Source organism: Puma concolor, chromosome A1 (assembly GCF_028749965.1).
Source record: "Puma concolor isolate L17-30 chromosome A1, mPumCon1.1.hap2, whole genome shotgun sequence".
Lineage (NCBI taxonomy): Eukaryota > Metazoa > Chordata > Mammalia > Carnivora > Felidae > Puma > Puma concolor.
In genome coordinates, this window is record NC_141667.1 from 204583004 (window position 1) to 204605149 (window position 22146).

The following is a 22146-nucleotide window of genomic DNA, read 5'->3' on the forward strand; positions in this document are numbered from 1 at the left end:
GTTAAATATAGTATAGACACTATGAAGTTGTGCTTAGATTGAATACCATTCATGTTCTTTTACAGGCCTCTATGCTACCCACAAAATCTATCTTTCCAGGGCTTCAAAGAAACACAGCTTTCTTGGCAACTGGACAGGTATAAGCGGAATCCAAGTAGAAGGAAAACCGAACCTCATTAATATCTAGTTTCTGAATAGGCAATGTATGGTTGAAATAATGAGAAAAATAAATACAGCAATATTGAAGTCATTGGCAAAGACTGAAATATGAGAAATCAGATATTGAGATTTCTATGTAGTTAGAAATTACATAATAAAATGACCAGCGTGGTAAAAAGTAGCATGGACAGAAAAGTACATTGAGGACCGGTAACACATTGGGAAACAAACAACAAACAAAGAAGAGTCTGAGAAATAGATCACAAGCAGAACAATTTCCATTAGACACACCTACCTAAATTGTCCACTGGTACCATCAGCCTATTGTCCTATATTACCTTGGAAACTTCAGTTACTTTTTCCAGGGATACCATCCATGAAATCCTTCCAACGTGGCTGAGCTTAACCTTGTTCACTCTTTGAGCCTCATCTAAACTTTTACTGACACCCCCTACCCCAAACAGTTACACAACCAGGTTGACTTTAAGTCAAATGAAACATGACTGAACTCCTATTATTGTTGTGAAACAATTACCCATGAGTCTCATATTTCTGCATACCTCTGATTGAAGGCATTGCAGCCTTTTGCTCTGGATTATCCTTTCAAGGTTGTTTACAAAGCAAACAACATTGGTATATAGAGATAGTTTCTTACAGAGGAAAAGAGAGTAGATTTATTTGCTGTCCAGAATAGTAAAGCAAATGTTTCCCTCTGGGATAAAGGCTGAGCAGGTTTGCCTGGCGTTTTTTAGAGGATTGCATTTCCCAAAGATCAGAGTTTCTCAGTTATGCCACAAACACACTGTATGTGCACAATTCATGTAGGCTATCTCATATCCTTCTCATGGTATTTGAGGGGGTAGTAAGGACTTGAAAGTTGGTAGCACATGCTGCCTGGTGTACTGTATATAATAAAGTCCCTTGTTTCTGACCCAGAAACCTCATGTCTTCTGCTAGATCTAGGCCGTGGAGGCAGACTAGTTTGTAAGTTTTCAAGCAGGGAAGAATCTCCCACCCTTCACAGTTCTTGATAATTGTATGTTCAATATGATTCCAGTGCTATAAATACAGTGATGGGTGACCACGATGCTTGTCCTCCAATAAGGTTTGCATTTTACAGAGGGAGAAAAACAAAACCTCGTTTAAATAATGAAGACCGTGGTAACTACCGTTTCACACAAGTACTATAATGGGAAGGCAACAGGGAGCTGTGAGAGAGAATGCAGACATAGAGCGTAGGATAGCGAGGAATAAAGATCTCTGAATTAGTAACTTTTAAACTAGAACATGAAATGTACGAAAGAGTCTTCCCCTGGAAGTATGAGATAGGAGTGTTCTAGGTATGCATCAAAACCAAGGGTTCTAAGGTGAGAAAGAGTTTGGGTGTCAGAAGACCAAGATGGCTAGAATGAGGCAAGAGCACGGGTAAAACTGTTTGAAAATTATATAGGAGAGGTTGGAAGGATCCACAGCAGACGAGAAGTCTGGAAGAATTTGTTAATCATTGTGTTCCTCCTAGCAGGGCACCTGTCGAAGATTTGGCTCCCAATAATCACTACCTCCCAAATTAACACTTTCTTTCTCTGTCAAAAGCAGTGTTTTCTTTAAAACAGAAAAGCTCGCAGAATACGATTTTTTTTTTTTTTAACTTTAGGCTCACTCATAAATAATTTATTTTTCCTGGCCTCGGTCCACTCTCCTGTGAATCACTGCTTCCCTTGACCTCTCAGGGGATTCAGTACATTCTTGTTCAGCTGGATTTTTGCCACCTTCATACAAACTTGCCTTTACTTAGCCCACCCTAAAAACATAAGGACAGTTTTAAAATTCCACTTGGCTCCAACATACCTCCTCCAGATATTGCCCCATTTTATATGACACTCTTCAAAGTAAAGCTGTCAAAATAGTTGTGTATGACGACTCCTTCTTCATGTTCTATTTGTTCTTTATAAACATTGTCAATTTGCCCTTCTCTCTGTTTTCCCAACCAGTAGTAGAAGGGGTATGTTGATTTTATTATTCTTTTTATGTTTTTTTTTTTAATTTTTATTTATTTATTATTGAGAGACAGAGAGATACAGAGCATGAGCATGGGAGGGGCAGAGAGAGGTGGAGACACAGAATCCGAAGCAGGTCCAGGCTCTGAGCTGTCAGCCCAGAGCCCCATGCGGGGCTCGAACTCACGAACTGTGAGATCATGACCTAGGCCGAAGTCAGTTGCCGAACGGACTAAGCCACCCAGGCACCCCGATTTTATTATTCTTTTAAAAGAAGTAGTTTTGACTTGGTTTAGATGTGTTTTATCTTTTCTTAATTCATTTCTGCCCTTATAATGATAAAGGCTAACCACAAAGTTCTAAGCAAAGTCCTGGTGCCCTGTATCTTTTATATATTTTGATTCATTCAATCCTCACAATTCTGCAAGGCAGGTGCTATAACTATCACCCATACATTATAGATGAGAAAATAGAAGAGCTTATGTTACTTTCTCAAGGTCAAAAAACTATCAAGAGGGAAAGCAGAGATTCATTATGTAGACAGTCTGGCTTCAGAGGCAATGAATGCCTCATTATTAAAACCTACCTCTTTCTTTGGCTTTATTCTACAGGTAATGTTTTTTAACTTGAAAGCTGACTATATAACTCATTAATTTTAGCCTTTCTCTTTTTGTCTAATATAAAAATTTAAGACTATATATTGCCGATTGAGTTAGACTCCATTTACATTACGTAAGTTGTGATATGTAATTTTTTAAATCAGCCCCATTTTCTTTTTTTTTATTTTTATTATTATTTTTTTAACGTTTATTCATTTTTGAGACAGAGAGAGACAGAGCATGAACGGGGGAGGGGCAGAGAGAGAGGGAGACACAGAATCGGAAGCAGGCTCCAGGCTCTGAGCCATCAGCCCAGAGCCCGACGCGGGGCTCGAACTCACGGACCGAGAGATCGTGACCTGAGCCGAAGTCGGACGCCCAACCGACTGAGTCACCCAGGCGCCCCAAATCAGCCCCATTTTCTAATATCCATTTTGATTTTTTTATTTGATCTTCCCATTGTTCAGAACAATTTTTTCAAATTTCTAAACTCATGGAAGTTTCTTGCTTTTCTTGTTTGTTACTAGATTTCTAACTTAATCAGAACTATTGTCAGACAATGTGGTCTATGTGACACACCTTGTAAAATTGGTGGAAGCATGTTTTTTTGTTTGTTTGTTTTTAAAAAAAAATTCTTTTAATGTTTATCTACCATTGAGAGACAGAGAGGCAGGCACAGAGTGTGAGCAGGGGAGGGGACAGAGAGAGGGGGAGACACAGAATCTGAAACAGGCTCCAGGTTCTGAGCTGTCAGCACAGAACCCAATGTGGCACTCAAACCCACGGACCATGAGATCATGACCTGAGCGGAAGTTGGTCACCTAACCAACTGAGCCACCCAGGTGCCCCGACTGAGGCATGTCTTAAAGCAAAGAATGAAGTCAATTTTCAGAAATGTCCATGTATATTTGAAGCAAATTGTTGAATCTCTACTGTTGGGTATAATGTCTTTCATATGCTCATTAGATCTAGTTCCTTGACTGTGTTAATTCTCCAATATTCTTACTGATTTTTGGCCTGTTTATCAATTATTGAGATAAGGAAAATATCCAAATGTAGGTGTATATTTTCTCTTTCTTTTTGTGTTTTTTTCAAATATTTATATTATTTACTTTAGAAATTCTTTTGTAAAGGTATACAAGTATATAATTTTTATATAATTTGGATGAATTGAATTTTTTAACATCATGCAGTGACACTTTACCTTCAATAATGCCTTTTATATTAGAAAGTACTTTAATATTGATATAATAACAGATTTCCCTTGGTTATTATTTTTCCTATTTTTAAATTTTTACCCTTATCATTTGTATATTTTTATTATTTTAAAATTACCTTTTATAAAAAGCATATAGCCTGATTTGGCTATAAAGTGGAAACATTTTTGTGGTTTTTTTTAAATATTTAATCCAATTACATTTATTGTCTTAACTGGTAGCTTATTTTTGCTATTATTTTATGCTATTATTTATCTCAGTTTTTGTGTTTTCTTTTTTCTCTCATTTCTTGACTTCATTGGATTAAACACTTTATTTTTCTCATTATTCTTATGCTATTATATTTAGAAAGCTATAAACTCCATTTTTTAATTTTGTTATCCTAGAAATAATATGTATAATTAATATATCAAATGTTCAAATCCATCAATAGATCAACCTCCCAAATAATATAAGGACTTTAAAAAGCCTTAACGCCAATAGCCTCTTCATGATTAACATGGTACCATTTGGGAGGATTCTTTTACTTCTTTCTTGATTTTTTAAAAATTCCATAGGACATTCTTATTATTATGTCTTCATATACGTCCACAGATGAACTTTTTATTCCTCTTTGCAAGTCAAAATTACCAGTTGTGATCACTTTCATTCTGCCTAAATGAATTCTATAAGAATTCTCTTTTATAAGAGGGTTCTATTGTTAAAATCTCTCATGTGTCTCTCATGGAATGTTCTTTTTGAGCCTTTTCACTGGGTTTCACTAGTTTCTGTTCAAATTTTACTAATCATAGAGGTTTTTCCAGACCCCCACACTTACTCTCTATCCTGCTGATTTTCTTCATACCAATTCTCCTCATCTCAGTTGTTTGGGTGTTTTCTCTTCCTTCCCTCCTAGAATCTCAACTCCAAAAGGAATAGTATGTTTTATTCACTAATGATTTTTCAGGCACTAATACAGCCTCTTGACTGTGATAAGCCTTTCATAAGTATCTACTTTAAAATAAAATCTTGGGGGCGCCTGGGTGGCGCAGTCGGTTAAGCGTCTGACTTCAGCCAGGTCACGATCTCGCGGTCCGTGAGTTCGAGCCCCGCGTCAGGCTCTGGGCTGATGGCTCAGAGCCTGGAGCCTGTTTCCGATTCTGTGTCTCCCTCTCTCTTTGCCCCTCCCCCGTTCATGCTCTGTCTCTCTCTGTCCCAAAAATAAATAAAAACGTTGAAAAAAAATTAAAAAAAAAATAAAAATAAAATAAAATCTTGAATTGGGAATCTTTAGGACTTAATGATGTTACTATATGCCATAAATACAGGAGTCTCTTTTGTCTGGTTCCTTTGTATTCTCATTACCTAGGCTGTGTTTATATATGACGTATCTTTAATAAGTAATTATGGATTAATAAAAACAAATCAGTGAACAAACCTTACATACTTTATTTTCCATAAACAATGTTGATGGAATCACAAAGAATATTGGATAATGGAGATAATGGGCAATTGTGAGGCATTAAGCCCCAAACTCTATCTTCTTCCATTTAGATTCTCTGACATGGATAGTTTATCCAAGAATTCTTGGACTCTGCCCAAGATGTGGCAGCATTAGTGAAAGTTTCCTTATATTCAACTAGCTTTTTAGAAACAAAGTGTTCTCGGGGCGCCTGGGTGGCGCAGTCGGTTGAGCCTCCGACTTCAGCCAGGTCACGATCTCGCGGTCCGTGAGTTCGAGCCCCGCGTCAGGCTCTGGGCTGATGGCTCAGAGCCTGGAGCCTGTTTCCGATTCTGTGTCTCCCTCTCTCTCTGCCCCTCCCCCGTTCATGCTGTGTCTCTCTCTGTCCCAAAAATAAATAAACGTTGAAAAAAAAAATTTTTTTTTTAAATAAAAAAAAAGAAACAAAGTGTTCTCTCTTACATTTATATCCTAACAGTTCATACCACAGGGATACAAACCTATTAAGTAACCTAGAAACGCATAAACAAATTAACTGGTAAAAAATGAGGATGTGCAGATAAATTTTAGAAGTTAATTTTGCATTAATTTGGGTGGCAAATCTTCTAAATCTAATGAAATGAAGAGTAACTAGTATAGAATATGTGAAACAAGAGGAAAAAATGTTTTAAAAGTAGCTTAAAAATAGGCTCACCAATAATAGCAATGGTCTTGAGATTTTGGATTTCCAAGACAAGTAAGATTTTACACATACCACCATTTATCAGTAGAACATACAGAGTTGTCTTAAAAATGTTTTGCCATGTGGATATAAAACCATATCAAATTAACACAATATTTTCACACAAGGATAAATTAATGTTAAAATCTAGAAAGGGAAACAATCCCAAAATAAAATATTTATTTAAATTAAATAAATCTAGCTTATGAAAATATCACTAACTTATCTTCCTTATTCCCATTTTGTCTTTGTCCAGAGAAAATTTTATCACAGAATCTAGCAAGCCACAGACAAAAACTGGGAAACAAAAATTAGAAATATGTATTTTAACATCTATTCTCTGGCCTAGCAATACCCAAAATGCTACATCAAACACTCCTTTCACCCATGCTCTGAATAGTCCAATGAGACCTGATAATAATCGATAATTAGAAACTTGAAGAGTTGGATGTTTTGATGTTGTTTTTATTGTGTCCTGATCTTTAAAATCATGCACTTTTGGGGCATCTGGGTGGTTCAGTCGGTTAAGCATCTGACTTTGGCTCAGGTCACCATCTCACAGTTCGTGGGTTTGAGCCCTGCATTGGGCTCTGTGCTGATAGTTCAGAGCCTGGAGCATGCTTTGGATTCTCTGTTTCCCTCTCTCTCTGCCCCTCCCCTATTCATTCGTTCTTTCTCTGTCTCTCCCTCTCTCTCTCTCTCTCTCTCAAAAAAAAAAAAATTAAAAATTAAAAAAATAAAAATATATAAAATCACGTACTTCCTTATTTTTCCAAGGAAAAATTCAGATATTAAGGAACCATGAATAATTTTTTTTTCCTGAGTAAAATTTTTAAGTGAAGACAAAACATGGTAAATATGGGAAGAGCTAACCGAGGAACGTAAGATAGGCATTTGGCTCCAAATGAGCAATTAATAGATGTCTATGATGGAAGCTAGCTAATTCTGTTGTACCAAACTGAAAGCGTTGATGATCCATGCTGCATTAATCAAGGCAGTTTTGTATTAAATGTGTATACAAAGGTTATGATTAGAACTTGTATTTTCCTCTGTATAACAGAATAGGTCAAAAGAGAATAACAAAACTTTAAGAATTTTTAGTTTTATTTGTATAAATCAGAAACAAATTGTATGTGCTTTTAATAAAAAGATATAGTAAGTGTGAAAAATAGGTGTTCACTGAAGAAGTATTTTTAAGCACTTCTTCTATGACATATACTGTTAAGAATGATGGAGATAGGGCAATAGGTGAGATTAAAATCCCACCTTCATAAAACCTAAAAATCATCTGGATCACCTAGTTCCAGAAAATTTTGCAACAGATTCTAAAATTACAGCCATATATAGTGAAGTCCATGTGTTTATAAAAAACAATTGATAAAACATCTCCTACATTTTTCTAGTATATGTAGTGTGCCATTCATTATATATGTGAAATGTCAGAAGTTTGCTAAAATTCTTTCATAAGTATATTTTAGGGTGTGTTCATGTATCATTAGAAGCAGTAGTATAAGAACAAATGAAAAGACAAGTCAATGACAGAACTTACTGTAACAGAAGACCATATTCTAGTATTAAGTCATTAAAAAATTTTAAATATAGTTAACATTCTGATACCAGTTTTCTTAAGAGCGTAATAAATATTTAAAATGTAGATTGAATTATCAGACACTAGCAGAAACATGTTTTATAATTAAAAACAAAGTTTTGATGACTATAGAATGACTTACAAATAAGTATAAAGTCTCTTCTGAAACATATATAATGGAGACATAATTAACTAAACTCTATTAGATTACTCTGACACACTTTGAAAGATAGTAAAAACATGTTCTTTGAGACTGCGCTAATCACCCATTTGCCTCAATTATCCACTCCATTGCACAGAACAAAATTATAGGACTTTTGAACTAAGCTTCAGTACATAAATTCTGATACGGATTTAGAAATAATAACCCAAAAAAACACCCCAATTTATTTCTTTAATATGATAGTTCCATACTCCATTTAGATCTTCAGGAGTTCTATGGCTATAGCTAAATGGAGTGTTTAAGGTATTAGAATGTGCATTATTTAAAACATAATTATCTGACTTCTTAGTTAACTCTTTCCTAACATCCCAAGGACAAGTTAACTGGATTGTTTACTAAAAGTAAATGGGTTTCCAGAAGAGTCAGAATAAGTCTTTACCTTTTAATATGTTTGGATACCAAGATTGTGCCTACTCAACTCCAGAAAAAGTAACTCTCCTATCCATTTTATAATTAGGTCTGAATTCTTTTTAACTGACTCTTACTTTAAAGCCTCTGGGGATTGGATTACATGCATTGAATATGAAGTCTACACTGTTGGATATTATTTCACTTAGTTATCATGACATTGAAATAATGTAGCATGAGTATTATAAATGTATACAGAATAATGCAGTTTTGAAATAACAATACAAAATCCATGAATCTGGTTAGTTGTGTTCATATCTTTCCTTCTGTGTCTATTCCTCCTACTGTGATCCTTGAGTCCCCGGGGATTTGTAAACATTTTCCTGTGAGTCCAGGAGATTTTGCTATAATACACATATTTATAATTTGTATTTTATTTTCTATGAAAACTTGAGGCAAATGGGTGATTAGTGCAGTCTCAACAGAAAATGAAAATTTCTATTTTCAAAACAATTTTTTTATTGACATCTGTATGGTTCTTATATCTGAGTCCTATACACAATTTCCTGACTTACCGGTTTACCTGCTTATGGTATATTGTTCTGCAAATGTGCACCTGTTGTTCCAAACATAACAACATCCAAAGGAAATAATAGAAGTTGCTAAATCTACGACTGACCAGTAATTTCATTTAAATGATAATCAGCATTATCTAGAGGCTCTTTCAGGGCCAAGAACTATCATAGAATATCAGAGACCCTGGTCAGGCTCCAGATACCATGGCAGGAGAGCTATACAAAATGTAGTTAGGCACAGGTCAGATTTTGAGAAGAGCCAATGCATGTGATTTAAAGATTTAGCCTTTCTTCTGTCTTTCTTGCATGGAAAAAGTATAAAAAGAGACGTTATAATATGTTCTTCAAAATTACTGATGATGAAAAACTTACCAAAATATTTATATAAACATACGTACATCCCTACTAAATAATGGCTATCATATAAGCATAAAACTTTTTCAAAACTAAAGAAATGCAAAAATGTACACAGCTATGTTGTTAATGTGGAAATAAAAGAATAACAACACTGCACTTGGGGGATGTGAATTATTTATAATGTGTGATTTTGCTACATGGATACATGGATAATTTCTCAATCTTCACCGATTGTGTACAAATAGCTCTAAAATTTGATAGAGTTTGGAATGAAGTTTGGAAATTCTGAATAACCTCATAGCAATTAAGGACAAAGCAGAGGCCAGATCACACATTCATCTGAGATTCTTTTTTAAGACTCTTAAATAAAGATGTGGTAGCAGGATTAAGCAACAGGCAATACTGAGCCACCCACTGACTAACAATAGCAGTAAGACAATATTGCTTGTAGGTGCAGGTACAGGAAATGGCATTACTAGGATTTTGTTTAGCGCTGGAACCTTAAAAGAAGGGCTGCCTGTCAGAAGCTGTAGACAGAACAGAATTTCTGTAAAGACTGTGAGGCCGTGGAGAAGGAACAAAAGGATTAATTATCCCAAGTCCTCCTTCCTCCTACACTCTGATCTCTTGTGGATAACTTCAATTGGTCAAACCCCACTGGGAACCAGTGTGCCAGGGAGGTGGGGGTGGCACTCCATAAAGAAAAATCTGACAGGCACACAGTAGGGTAATGAGGTGGAGCATAGGTGGGGGGGGTAGGGGGGGGTTAGGGGGCGAGAATAGCCAATAGAATGCCCTCTGCAAGATCTGATTTACCAAAATAAATAAAAGACATGTATAAAATGAAAAACTCAACAGATGGACATGTCATAATTGTCTCAATGGTAAAGTGGTCCTAATGCTTTGATACCCTAAAGTATCCCTCATTAGAACTGCAGCAGTGCACCCTAACCCAGATGAGTTAGACAAGCAGTTATTTTGAAAAATGTGCTGTGGAAGCTTCATCTGTTCCCTTCGCCGATCACATTCTCCTCTCTCCTTGAAAAGAGCCATTTTCCTAATTTCCTGGTAAATATGCTCTTGCTCTCTTTTCACATTTACATATATATATATGTAATATATATATATGTGTATATATATATGTAATATATATGTGTATATATATGTAATATATATGTGTGTGTGTATATATATATATATATAGAGAGAGAGAGAGAGAGAGAGAGAGGCATACCACTGACTCCTTTTTAGATTTATAGGAACGGAAAATTTTGTATATTTTATTTAGTTTTGTTTTTCCATAACACCTTTATTGAGATATAACTTTCACTTCATAAAATTCACTCTTTTAAAGTGTTTTTAGAGGTGCCTGGGTGGCTCAGTCAGTTAAGCATCTGACTCTTGTTTTCAGTTCATGTCATAATCTCACAGTTCATGATTTCGAGCCTGGTGGAGCCTGCTTGGGATTCTCTCTCTCTCTCTCTCTCTCTCTCTCTCTCAAATAAATAAACTTAAAAAGAATAAAGTGTTTTTAGTATATGCACTGAGTTGTGCAAACATAACCAATTTTAGAATTAGAATATTTTCATCATGTCAAAAAGAAAGCCCATGCCCATCAGCAATCATTTTCAATTTTTGCCTTGCCCTGGGCCCTGGCAACCACCACTCTACTTGTCTCTATGGGCTTGCCTATTTTGAACATTTCACATCAACAGGATCACACTACATGGGTCATTTGGGGTCTGACCTCTTTCACTTAGCATAATGTTTACAAGATTCATCCATGTTGTATTATGTATTAGCATTTTAATTATTCTTATGGCCAATTATATTCCATTCTATGGATACATCATATTTTTTAACCCATTTATTAGTTGATGGACATTTGAATTGTTTCCACATTTTGGTTGCTGTGAATGATGCTGCTATAAAATTCATGTATAATTTTTATGAGGACATCAGAATTCCTAGCGGGTAAGAATGCTGACTTGTGGTTTTCATTTGCATTTACCTAATGGCTTATGATATGACTATCTTTTCATATGCATATTGGTTATTTGTATAATATTTGGGAAAATTTCTATTCAAATCATTTGCTCACTTAAAACAATAACAGCCATATTTAATTCACTAATCATACATGTCTTGGTCAGCTACAGCTGCCACAGCAAAATACCACAGACTGGGTGACTTAAACAACAGAAATTTATTTCTCAGAGTTCTGAAGGCTCGAAGTCCAAGATCAAACTGCTGGTAAGGTAGGTTTCATTTTGAGCCTCTTTTCTTATAGAAAACCACCAGCTAGCTGTGTACTCACATGACCTTTTCTTTGTGCATGAGAGATGGGAAAGAGAGAGAGCGATCACCCTGGTGTTTCTTATGAGGACACCAAGCCTATCAAATCAGGACCCTACCTACCCTTATGACCTCACTGAACCTGAACTATTTCCTCAGAGGCCCCATCTCCCAATACAGCCAAAATGAAGGTTAGAGCTTCAACATAACAGATTTTGGGAGACACATTTACCCTGTAACAATACTATTTACTCATTTAAAGAGTAAAGTTCAAGTATTTTTAGTATATTTACAGAGTTATGCAACCATTACCACAATTTTATTTTCACTAGCCCCTCTCCCCCCATGAAAAAACTCATAGCCACCTACAGCCATTCACCATTTCCCCCTGACACTCCTCCCTAACCGTTGGCAACTATTAACTATTTTCTGTGCCTATGGATCTACCTGTTCTAAACATTTAATATAAAGAATGCCATACAATGTGTGGTCTTTTGTTGTTCTCATTATTCACGTAGCATGATGTTTTCGAGGTTCAATCATACTGTAGCACATATCAGGATTTCATTTTTTTTCTATGAACAAATAATATTCCATTGCACAAGACATACCACATTCTTGCTTCTCCATTCTTCAGTTGATGGACATTTGGGTTGTTTCCACTTTTTGGCTGTTGTGAATAATGCTTCTGTGAACATTCATGTACAGGTTTTTATGTGAACATATATTCACATTTCTCCTGGCCACACACCTGTGATTCAAGTGAAACTGCTGGATCGTACGGTAACTGTGGCTTTAGTGTTCTGAGAAACCATCACTGAAGCCCCATGGGCCTGAGGTTTATTTAATGGACTTTTAAAAATTGCTAATTCAGACTCTTTGCTCAGTATAGTTCTATTCAAATTTTCTGTTACTTCTAAAGTCAGTTTCAATAATTTATGCTTCCCAGGAATTATTACATTTCAAGTAGAGTACCTAATTTGTGTCATAAAATTGTATAAGTGTTCCATTTTTATTTCTGTAAAATTAATATTAATTGTGCCCTGCTCATATCTGATTTTAATTATTTGGGTATTCTTTCTTTCTCTTGGGTCAGTCTAGCTGAAGTTTGTTACATTTTTTTTATCTTTTCAAAAAACCAATTTTTGGTTTTGTTGATTCTGTTTTTCTACTCTAAATTTCATAAACTTCCACTTTCGTCTTCATTATATTCTTCCTTTGTTTGCTCAAATTTAGTTTACCCTTCTTTTCCCATTGCTTTAAGGTAAAAAGATAATAGACTACTGATTTGAGATCTTTCTTCTCTTTTAAAACTATAAATGGTAAGGCTGCAAATTTCCCTGTAATTACATGATTCCACAAGTTTTTACATGTTGTATATTCATGTTCACTCATCTCAAAGTATTTTTTAATTTCCCTTGTGATTTCATCTTTAACCTATTAGCCATGTTAAGTAAGTGATGCTTAATTTCCACAGCTTTCTGAACTTGCCATTTCCTTCTGTTATTATATTTAATTTCACTCCACTGTAGTCAGAGGAAAGTAATTTATAAGATCCCAATCTTTGTAACTTTATTTAGACTTGGTTTATGGCTTATCATATGTTCTATCTTGGAGAATGTTCCATGACATGTACAGATCTTGTTAGGTGGAGTATTGCACAGATGTCTATCGTGTCTAGTTGGTTTATAGTGCTGTTTAAGTCTTCTATTTTCTTATTGGTCTTCTGCCTACTTGTTCTAACCATTAGTGAAAACAAGGCATTGAAATCTCAAACTATTATAGTTGAATTGTTGTATCTCCCTTCAGTTCTGTCAGCTTTTTCTTTATATATGCTAGTGCTCCACTGCTAGGTAGGTGTATACTTACAATTGTGATCTTTCTGATAGATTAAACCTTTAATCAATGTCTCTCTTTATCTCTAGTCCTTTAGTTTGTTTTAAAATTAACTTTGGTCTGGTATTAATATAGCCATTTCAACTTTCTCAACACTTGATCTGTTTGCATCTTTGAGTCTAAAGTGTGTCTTCTGTACATAGCATATATTTGGTCTTGGTTTGGTTTTGTTTCCATTCAGTCTGACAATCTCTGCTTTTTAATGACACTGTTTAATTCATTTACATCTAATGTTGTTATTTATATAGTTAGATTTAAGTTGCCATTTCACCTTTAGTTTTCTGTATGTCTCATGATACTAATTTCTCTACCCTTCCTTTTGAATCAAGTAAATATTTTCTGGTGTAGTATTTTAGTTCCTTTAATGATTTTTTTTTTAATAATACATAGATGTATGTATTCATTAGAGGCTATTCTAGGGCATACTATATATATCTCCTCAGAATCTACTTCAGTGTATACTGATTTAACTTCAGCGAGACTCAATCCTATCTCACGCTATTCCCTTTTCCCCTTTGTGTTATTATTGCTACAAATATTTCATTTATATATGTTATAAAACCAATAAGACATTGTTATAATTATTGCATTATATATTATGTCTTTTAAAGAAGCTGAGAGCGGGGTGGTGCCTGGGTGACTCAGTTGGTTGAACGTTCGACTCTTGATTTCAGCTCGGGTCATGATCTCATCATCGTGAAATCAATCTCTGCATCTGGCTCTGTGCTGAGTATGAAGCCAGCTTGAGATTCTTTCTCTCCCTCTCTCTCTCTCTGCCCCTCCCCTGCTTGTGCACACTCTCTTACTCTCTCTCTCAAAATAAATAAATAAATATTAAAAAAAAAATAAAGAAGCTGAGACGAAGATAAAGAAGTATATATTCATAGAGTTTGTTATAATGGCCTTATTATTTACCATTTCTGGGTTTATTCCTATAGATTCAATTAACTATCTGGTACCATTCTGTACTCTAATATGGCTTTTCTCCCACCCACACGCTCTGTACTATTATTGTCAAATCTATTCCATTTCTAAAAGGTGTTAGGCTCTACCATGCACTTAATTACATATATGTTGCTTTACCTAATTGTTTTTTTAAGTCAGGTAAGACAAGATAGGAAAAGAAATATGCATTTTTACTGGCTGTTTTTGTTTTAATTAACTTTACCAGGGCTTTTAATTTTTGTCATGGGTTTGAATTACTATCTGGGGTAATTTCCTTTCACCTAAAAAAAAAAATATTTTAGTACTTCTTATAAGTATGTTTGGCTAGATATGAAACCTCTTTTTTTGGATCTGAGGACATCTTTATTTCAAATTAAATTTTGAAAGACAATCTTGCTGGATATGGATCCTAATTGACTTTTTTGGTGTTTGTTTTCAGCACTTTGAATATGACATCACCCTGCATTCTGGCCTTCACTATTTCTGACAATTAATCTCATTGGAGTTCCCTTGTACAGGATTAGTAAAGGAACTGCTGCTTTTAAGATATTCTTGAAAAATTTCACCTTTCATCAGTTTTACTCTGTATCTGAGTATAGATTTATTTCCTTTTATCTACTTGGAGTTGGTTGTGCTTCTTAGATGTGTAGATTAAGGTTTTTCCACAAATTGGGGAAATAGTCATTATGTTTTCAATTTTTTTAAATGCTTTTCTCTCTCTCATCTCACTCCCTAAAGGGTGTAGCCTTGGGCACACAACAATCATCCAAGGATGACAGTGGTTTTAGCAGGGCTATCTTGGTCTGCCTCTTTATGGGATCTGTTAAGCTGTAGGCCTTTCTTGGTACCAAATAGTTAGGTTCCATTAATTGCTTGCTCATTGCACTATTGTTTTGACAATGTCCTGGGGGCATAAATTGCAGCACATTGTGATCCAATTAAATTAAGGCACCTTTTCAGGGGTAGTTTTGAGGCAAATCTTCAAAATTTGTTGTGACTACAGGAGGGCTCTTCTTAGCTGTATCTCTCCCTGATTCTTTCTTGTATATTAACTGGCCTACAGTTTAGTTTGTTACTCTCATGGAGCTACCAGATTCCTATAATTGCTTAAAAAATAAAGTCAGTGAACTTGGGGAGATCTTCAGAGCTCTCTGTTCTTATAGCTAGGCTCTCCCCCTGGGCTAAATTTCTGCATCACTGCTCCGAAGCTGGAGATGCAAACAGCTGCCTGCTTCTCCTTGAATGACACCGTTTTAAGAGCCGGGGGCTGGGTGCAGGCAGAGGAGGTAGCCTCTAGCCTCTTCTGGTGTGGAACCTCTGTCAAACAAGCAAGCTAGGGCAAGGGTGAATGGGATTTCAGTATTTTCAATCTTCCATGACTGGGGTAGAACTTCCAAACTACAAGTGTGGGCTAGGTGAACGCCCTGAACTCTCAGGGCTGGAAGAGGATGAAAAACAGCTGACAGCTGGGAGAGATACCACACTCACTGAAGGAGAGCTGGGGAAGCGAAGCTCTATATTCTTTGCCACAGCCATCCAGAGTGCTGACTGGGGAGGGGGCACGTAGAGTGGGAGTGGGTGTGACAAGTGCCATGCACTTACCATTCGTCCCAAAATTTAGTAGATGTTCTCGAATAAATAAATGTTTCTACATGTGCTGCATGCCCGTAGGACGATTTCCACAGACTTTAGATAATTGTTTAATTTTCATCAATCATGGCTGCCTGGGGAAAGAGTCCACGGAGTCCTCACAATGCCTTTTGGGAAACTGTTCATCTGTAAGCTTTCTTTCATGACTCTCTTCCTTTCCTCAACATTGGCTGTATTCACCTACACTGACAAATGTAGCATGTTGTGTTCATTGTGACTTTTTTGCATTTTTCCATTTTATGATTACACCATGATTATTTTTCCCTGATCTAATACTGATGGGGCTTTACAATATAATAAATGTTCCTATGAATATTATTGCCAATGTCTCTTCAGGAACAACTGATGAGGTTTTGGGGTGATGGTGTGGAGGTCTGGAGCCGACGACCAAGAAAGAATTCTTGAAGACATCTTTGACGCAAAAAGGTGATCTCAGGGACAGGGCCGTGGGCAGAAAGAGCTGCACTGGGGTTGTGAGGAGTGGCTAGTTCTATAGTAAGAAGTTGGGGAGGAAAAGTGTAAAGGGAGGCCTCCAGAGGGACTTTCATCTGCTAAAGAGGACTCCTAAACTGCCTTACTATTGTCAAGCTAAGGTTGTTTTCCCTCTAGTAAGACATTAACATTAGGACGCTAGGGGGTTCCTGGAGAACTCTGTATTTGTCTCAAGTATTTGGCTGCAGGTTATGAGGAAATTTAATTTTACCTGCCATTTCCTTCTTACCTTTGTTTCCCATATCACTATGAGGAGTGATGTTGGGGCTCCAGGAAACTGAGTCTATAGGTTTCTGGAGAGTAGGCTATAGATGGCCTTTTTCTTGTAATTTAGTAAGATATTTGCAAACTGATGGAGACCCATGTCCTGTATGACTGTGATCTCTATCAGTTAGTCATTTTTTTCTTTCCTTTCCATTGTCCTTGGGCAGCCAAGAGTGCCTGAAGGATATCACACACATCCCACCTGGGGGGAGGGGGTGTGTGCTAGCTTGCACTCTGTCCTCAGCCTGCCCCATGCTCGCTCATCACAACTAGGAGACTTTCTCTAGGTTACATGCCCAGGATAGCAATAGGCAGATTTTATGAGACTAACCAACTGTTATTACCTAAAGCCAAATTCTTTTCAAAATAGACTTTCACTGGCATGTTCAAGAGAGTTCAGGGTGGCTCCCTAACCTTGACATAATTTAGTATTGTAAGCCATTTGTGATTTTTGTCTATATCATTTAGGTTTCATTTACTGACTATTAGTGAAACTAAATGTTTTTTGTTTCACGGCCATGTAGATTTCCCACTTGGTAAAGTGTTTGTAGAACATTTGTTTGCCTATTTTTTATGTTGGGTTATGAGAATTGCTTTAATACTCTGGAAACCCCTGGTACTTAGACTGATACTGAAACACAGTTCTTGAAAAATTTTCAAATCTTTATAAGTTTTGGCTGCCCATTTCATTTAGAATGTGTACATTGATGACCAGAACATCTTAAGGTTATGTAATTGGATCTGTCATTTTCCTATAAGGGTTTATGTCCTATCCACAGTGTTCTTGCATTCATCACCACAGGTAGCACTTTGCCCATTGTACTCATCAAATGCAGAGCATCAAACTTAGGATTCTTCCATTTCTCCCCACAGGCTTTTCACCATGTCACCTTTCCATTCTTCATCACAGGCATGATTCATCTATAGCACTTTCAATTTATTTCCAAAGACACCTCTTTTCCTGCAGTGCTCTGGCACTTGTTACGACAAGCTCCATCTGTAATGGTTTCCCACTGCTCACATCAGGCTCTGCTCCTTCCACAGGCTCTTCATTCTTCACTACTGGCACCGCTCCATCTGCAGTGCTTTTTCATTCTGCATCCTGGTTAGTGTTTTGTCCTTAGTGTTCTTTCTTCCATTGCCATCTATAGTGTCTTTTGATTCTTCACCAAAGGCTGGGTTTCATTCCTGGTGCTTATGCTCTGTGGTCGGTCCTTCATTCACAGTGCTTCCCCATTCTCTACCTTGGGCAATTGTTCCTCTGTAGTGGTTGTCTATATTTCTTCACAAGCCATGTTTTGGTTTGTTTGGTTTTTTGTTGTTGCTGTTGTTGTACTCTTCCAATCTTCACCAAGCACTACTTCATGTACAAAACTCTTTTTCCAAGTCCACAAATGTACCAAGTTTTCTTCTCATTCAGGGTCTATCTGCTATTTTCTCAGCTTCTCTGCTTCATTATTGCATTATACAATTCCTTTGGTTTCAAATGTAATGAGCCTTCCTATGAAAGTCCATTTTGGCCCCACGATGTAAATTTCATCATCCCTTTATATTCTCCCTTGTTATTCTATATTATTTTTATAAAACCTTATGTTTGCCTTGTTCTTATATCATTTCATGTTTTCGAAGTTAAACTATGTGTTTCATGTGAACATTGGCCAGGCCAGTACATTTTTTTTTTCTAATGTTGAACACAGTGCCAGGTTACAGACAATGAATAATATTAATTTTTTTAGAAATGGGTGGGTAAATGAGGGAATAAATAAGTATTAATTATTTCAAGCATGTTTCTATATTTAGCTTTTGCTTAAGCAGGGCAAGAATTTTTAGTGATTTGAGCTTATACTACTTAAATGTATTTCACCTGCCAATCTTTTGATATAGAGGTTAAGTCCTTTTTGTTGATAACTAGTTGCATTCCATATCTTTTTTTTACCTGACTTATGATTTCCCACTTTCTTCTAAGATACATCTATATAAATTGAACACATTTTCCTAGAAGTCTTAGAATTATTCTAAAATTTACAAGGTATTTTACCACTTACAGTTATCCACACTGAATTTTAAATTATTTCAGTTGTCTTGTTTGTATTCTAATCATCACCTTCATCACAAATCTTATGTGTACCGAATATTTAATTAATTTATGTAACACTATAATAAATTCACTTGCATGAACTCAGTTGGGAATAAACAAGATAGACGTTAGTAAGCATTCAACTCAATGAGTTGAAAAAGTAGTGTATGAGTACAGCAGAGTACTATCGCCAGCCCATGTACATATACATCATGTTCTGGGAATCAGTAGTTTTTGCAGACTGTGAAGAATAAGAGTTAATCTAGTAATTCAGTTAACTGCATATCAGCTCGTAGACTTCTACTGTTATTTTATTCAATAGGCTATGGAGACATTTCAAACTTAAAAGATATAGGGCAGTTAAAAGATACCATAAGCAGTTATATAAATGTATCAGCCTTTCGTAGATTCTATTCTGATTTTTTTTCAGTGCTTATAGGATAACAGTACATTAACAGTAGAGAACTATCACTATCTGAAGTATTTGTGATTTTAGCTAAAATGTTATTCATATTATTAAAATGTATGTAATTATAAAATGTGAACTGTTTCCATTGGAACAAAATTATCTTTAAAAATAAGAGTTCCTACATAAGTGATCAGGGTTACACATCACCATCAATAAGTCATGTTGATATCATATACCTCCTGAAAAGATGCGATAAGAAGGGCACATCAGCTTGGGGGTGTTCTTATCCAAAATACATAATCTCATCTAATCATGACAAAACAGCAGATTGGTGGCCATCTGAAAATATATCTCACCAGTGCTCTTCAAAAAGTGTCCAAGTCATGAAGCACAAGAAAAAACCTGAAAAAACAGTCAGCTTGTAGGAGATGAGTCATGACAACTAAATGCAATAACAGTATCATGGATTGGATCCTAAAATAGAAAAAGGACATTGAAAGAAACTGGTGATGTCTGAGAAAAGTCTATAATTTCCTTTATAGTACTGTACCAATGTTAACATCTAAATTTCAATAAATGTACCATGGTTGTGTAAGGTGTTAACATTAGGAGATAGTAGGTGAAGGATATATGGGATTCCTCTGTACTATCTATGCAACTCTTCTATAAATACAAAAGTATTTCAAAATAGGAAAGTCTAAGGATTTTTCCTTCTGCGAAGGTTTTATAATATGTAGCTCTTCACCAAATGTCCATTGAGTGATGAATGGATAAAGAAGATGTGGTATATATATATACAATGGAGTATTACTCAGCAATCAAAAAGAATGAAATCTTGCCATTTGCATCTACATGGATGGAACTAGAGGCTATTATGCTAAGCAAAATTAGTCAGAGAAAGATAAATATCATAGGACTTCACTCATATGAGGACTTTAGGACACAGAACAGATGAACCCATGGAAGGGAAGCAAAAATAATATAAAAACAGGGAGGAGGACAAAAACATAAGAGACTCTTAAAGATGGAGAACAAACAGAGGGTTACTGGAGGAGTTGTGGGAGGGGGGATGAGCTAAATGGGTAAGGAGCATTAAGGAATCTACTCCTGAAATCATTGTTGCACTATATGCTAACTAACTTGGATGTAGGTTAAAATAAATAAATTAATAAAATAAAATATAACATGTAGCTCTTCACGTGTCCCTATAATTGACAATTACTTGAAGAGATCAAAGTCCAATCCATATCATGTGTGCTATTGCCTCAGAGTACCATTATTTATACCATCTCTCATTGCTAAGGATGCCTATTGGGGAAAACGACAAATCGAGGTTCTTCAAACCTACTTCTGGTTAACTATGAATAAGTCATAGAAGTTCCAGTTTTATTATGGCTCTGATCTAATTTTTCTAAAATTATTTTACCCAGGTTAGGGGTGCCTGTGTGGCTCAGTCGGTTGAGTGTCCAATTTTGGCTCCGATCATGATCTCATGGTCTGTGAGTTCTAGCCCCACATCGGGCTCTGTGCTGACAGCTCAGAGACTGCTTCAGATTCTGTGTCTCCCTCTCTGTTCCTCCCTTGCTTGCACTCTGTCTCTCTCTCTCTCTCTCTCTCAAAAAATAAACATTAAAAAAAAAGTTTAAAATTATTTTACCCAGGTTAGCCTTCTGCCATCTGAAGATCATTTATTTTCTAAAACTTGTGGCCAAAGTTAGACATGTATGTATTCTAATGCTGAAGGGAACACCCATGGAGGGGAATAGCCCGGTTCATCTGGTTTGTTTCATGTTTTATCACACCATATAGCACCCAGCTTGATGAAGGAGTTGGACTCCAGCATACTGAACAAAAACCTTGCTCTGAACTTGTTGGCTCATTTAAACTTGTGAGACATCTTACACTGTCTCCCAACTTTGAAATGTATATTGCACTATCATTTGGAAAGATTTGTTAAATGTTCAAATAAACTGACCCTGAGATCCCACGTCCTGGCATACAAATAATAGCAAACTGGTAATTATAAGCTATATTCAAGAAGAAGCCATCACAATCTTGTCAGTAAGTTAAAAATATTGAAACAGCCTACACATCCAAAGGAAGAGTAATAGTTTAGTTAATTAGGTATAGATATATAATTAAATAGCATACAAACATTAAAAAAACCCACTAATATAGACTGTAATTTTATATTTTTGACATGTAAAATAAAAAGATAAATTACCACCTCAACTCTCAGAAATTACAAAATAAAAATTAAAGCAAAATTAAGTAATGTTAAGTAAAGGACAGCCTTGCTACTGCTTTATTTGATTTAAAACTTAATTCACAGAGTTTGGCTCCCATTATTGTAAAAATCTGAATTAATTTTGAACTCAACTTGAAAAATTGCCATGATAAGTCCACACATAAAACATTTCTTATACTTTAATTCTAAATATGAAGAAATTTTTGCATGTTGTTAGATTCATTTCTGTTTTTTATATATAGCCTTTATGAAAAGTAATGTCCCTACATCATTCAGATACATTGAAGAAACATAAATATGTTTATTTACTATATAGGCAACAAATAGTTATCTATAGAAAATGAAAGGTTGAAATGTCTGATTTAGGTCTATTCAGCCATCAACCAATCTAATTTATTATTAGATCTTTTTAAAATTTATTTTAAAGTGAGAAAAAGAGAGACATGAGGGGAGGAGAGGGGCAGAAGCAGAGGGGGAGAGAGAGAATCTTAAGCAGCCTCCATGCTCAGTGTGGAACTCGACACACGGCTCTCTCCCACAACCCTGGGATCAAGACCTGAGCCAAAATCAAGAGTCAGTGGCTCAACCAACTGAGCCACCCAGGTGCCCCTATTATTAGATTTTTTAAGTTATCTTTTTTCTACC

General features: G+C 35.9%; 1 long non-coding RNA gene across 1 annotated transcript in view; it reads left to right on the top strand.

Annotated features, from left to right (window-relative positions):
• LOC147584721 (uncharacterized) overlaps positions 1–16436 on the top strand; it is a 38435-nt gene extending 21999 nt beyond the window's left edge. Inside the window, exon 3 of the long non-coding RNA XR_015255918.1 lies at positions 16348–16436. This is a non-coding gene — a long non-coding RNA (uncharacterized LOC147584721). The remainder of the gene's footprint in view (positions 1–16347) is intronic.
• The last annotated feature ends 5710 nt before the right edge of the window (positions 16437–22146 follow it).